This window comes from Brachionichthys hirsutus, chromosome 6 (genome assembly GCF_040956055.1).
Source record: "Brachionichthys hirsutus isolate HB-005 chromosome 6, CSIRO-AGI_Bhir_v1, whole genome shotgun sequence".
NCBI lineage: Eukaryota > Metazoa > Chordata > Actinopteri > Lophiiformes > Brachionichthyidae > Brachionichthys > Brachionichthys hirsutus.
Genome location: NC_090902.1, coordinates 14,266,268 through 14,269,615, shown reverse-complemented (window position 1 = coordinate 14,269,615; position 3,348 = coordinate 14,266,268).

The window sequence follows — 3,348 nt, the reverse complement described above, 5'->3', positions numbered from 1 at the left end:
ATGTCCCCTTGTTCGGTGTTAGAATGTTTCTCCCGACCATATTAGAAAGATAGTTTCATTTTCTAGTTGACACTGACAGAACTGCATTGTTGTGTACTTACTATATGTACTTTGTGATTTTATTACTGCTGAATCGTTGCTTTCTATAAAAGTTACAAACAGAATCGGTGACAAAGGGCAGCCCTGATGGAGTCCAACCCGCACTGGAAATGTGTTCGACTTACTGCCGGCAATGCGGACCAAGCTCTGACACTGGAAATACAGGGAACGGACGGCCCATATGAGGGGGTCAGAAACCCCATACGCCCGGAGAACCCCCGACAGGACTCCCCAAGGGACACGGTCAAAAAGTCCACGAAACGCATGTGGACTGGTTGGGTGAACTCCCTTTTTACGAGAGCAATAATTTCTTACAGCACAGCTCGAAATTAAGAGGCCAATAAACAACAATTAGAACTGGAACAGGAGGTAAATCATTTTGAGACTCAACTTAAGACTGGTTTTACACCAGCCTTGCATAAAAAAGGTAGAAGCCACTGGGTCAGCACTGAAGCAGCCAGGAAGCCGAGGCGAGTGTTGTTTATGCCAGACACAGATTGGTGGAGATGCGAGCTCAGCCAGGACGGTTGTTGACAGACAAGACGCAGGCAGACAAACGCTTTACGAGAGCAGGAAGCTGCTTACTATAATGGAACAATCCTAATCAAAGGATAGATTTATCAGAAACCTCAGTGCTACACAAAATGATTTTAGATTTTTTGGAAAAACTTGATTTGTCCTCTTTGTCAGATGATCAGGCTGCTTCTCAATAACAAAGGAAGAAGTGCTGATTGCAATTAAACCTCTTCAAAGTAGAGAAATGGGTGGACCTAACGGCTCTGGTATCTGGACCCTCCAGCAGGAGTAGAAGTATCTGGACCCTCCAGCAGGAGTGGAAGTATCTGGACCCTCCAGCAGGAGTATAACTATCTAAACTCTCTACATCTCTCAGAACTGGAGGAGCCTCTTGGATAAAGGTGAAACGACTTGAAGTCCAGTTGGTCTTTGCTCTCCTTGGTCTGATGGCTCGCTGTAACATGAGCAGGAGTGGAGAGGCCATTCACTGTTCCCACCATGAGTCCAGTGAAGCTGATAATTAAGCTGACATGATGCCTCACCTCACAACTCGGAAGACTCACAGGTCAGGCCCGTTTTGGCACCAGAGGGAGGACCTCCACCATATGGCAGGTCGTCATAATGTGCACTGACTGGTGAATATTAATGTCCGAGCATGAGACACAATTATCTTTAAAAACGAGCCAGTCGTAAAATTCTGAAATGAAAAGAGAATATCTTATTCATAGATTCTGTAAAAGCGTATGAAGTGATTGTTTGGCTTCTGAGTAGGAAAGCAATCCTTCAATAATATGCACAACACTTCTTTGATCCTATCAATCATCGGATTACGTTGATTTTGTTCGATACTTCTGATTAGCCTCGTATTTTCGCACTACAATCTACCTGCCTTAACGAGACTCTTATTTTGTAGCTTGTTTACATGTGTCAGGTGGCGCCGGATGTGACGTCACGCTCCGTGTCCGCCAGCTGATTTGTCAGCGTTCAGATGAGCTGGAGCGCAGCGGCAGTCCGGTTCGGGTTCGGGCACTGTCGGCAGGAAGCAGAGTGCGTTTCTCCCGACGGACCGGTTCCGCCCTCCCGCTTCGCTCCTCGGAGGAGGGTTCTGAGGGAGCTGGGTGAAGCGCCAGGGACTAGCTCCGCGGCTAGCTCCGCCCGATTAGCCGATGCAGGCCCCGGACGGGCCGTCCGGTGCTTGACTGGGCGGGGCTCCCGCAGCCCGGCTCCCCCGGCCCAGCCAAAGATGTGGCTGAAGCTGTGCTTCCTGCTCCTGTATTTCGAGGTGCTCTTCATGCTGGTGTAACCGGTGTGGTTTACTTATGCGTTGTGTCTTATTTGCTCTGTCGTGGTGGGGAAAGTGGACTCGGGACACAGTGGGATCTTGGGGGGGGCGACACCCATTTATTTCTGGCAGGATATAAAAGTAGAATAAAATAAAATTAGCCCCAAAAGTCATCCAGCCCCAATCTATGAAACATACACAAAATCGACAAACATAACAGTAAAATATATAGTTAATCACAACATAGGATACAAATAAATGCTAAAATGAAGATAAAAATAACTTTAAAATAGACGATGACAACAGATACTAAAATAGCCTACCTTCCTCAACATGAGACGTTCATGAGAGGAAGCGGAAGGGGCGGGGCCAAAGTTTTTATAGCGGAGCCTCCAGAAAACCAAAGAAGAAGGTCGGAGGACTAAACCAAAACCAGAGAAGAAGAGGGCGGAGGACTAAACCAAAATATAGGGCGATTAAATAAAATACAAATGCCAGGCAACGAAATCAAATTACATAAATACATTTCGAAATATTTACAATAAAATATAGAACACAAAGACTAAAATAACCAGTCTTTGTGACAGGCACTGGCCCACAACTTATCAGGATTTAACCAGGCCATAACAACCCTGTTACATACACCCCCCTTAAATCCTGCTAAATTGTGGGCACAAACTTCTAGAAGTGTTGTGTAGAGAGCAATAGTTCACATCAGTATTAATTACTATCCACTAGGGATCAAGCTCAGAGAAGGGGCGGCCAGACCCTCCAACAGCAAGGACATAAAAGATGCCGTTTACACCTTTGTCAGGTGAACAATGCTCTCACCTTCACAGAACACAAACCTCTACACATAAGCAAGTCAAGACCTACTTCCTAAGCCAACAGTGCCCGCCTACCCGGAAAACAGCGTCCTCACCAAAGAGAACAAGGTGACCACAGAACTGGAGTCATCCGCAACCTGATTGTTCATCTCACAAATCAACCGAGCAGGAGGTTTGACTTCTCTTCCAGCCCTTGTCCGTAAAGGTTCAGGCTGCCTGTCAATCACTGCATCACAGGTGACAGCATCCTGGGGCACATGGTCAGAATGCACGAGCAGTCGCGAGCCATCAGCTACTGATGGAGGCTGAGAGGGCGTAACTTGAGGCTCCTCCGAAAGAGAGGAGTGATCACTCGGATCAGACGCCACAGTCTCCACATCAGCATCAACAGACGGGTCAACCACAAGCCCGACATCGAGCTGACTGACATCATCACAAACATCCTCTGTTTGCAACAGCCAATTGATGGTCCTAGTCTCACTGTCCTGCACCTCTACAGGAATCCCAGGATCGCCATCCGCCAAAGCGGGGAACTCAGACACGGGCTCACTCGCATCATCAGCTGGGAGGAAATTGCCGGGGAGCAGAAGGTTCCTGTGAACAACTTTCACTTTGAGCGTCTCT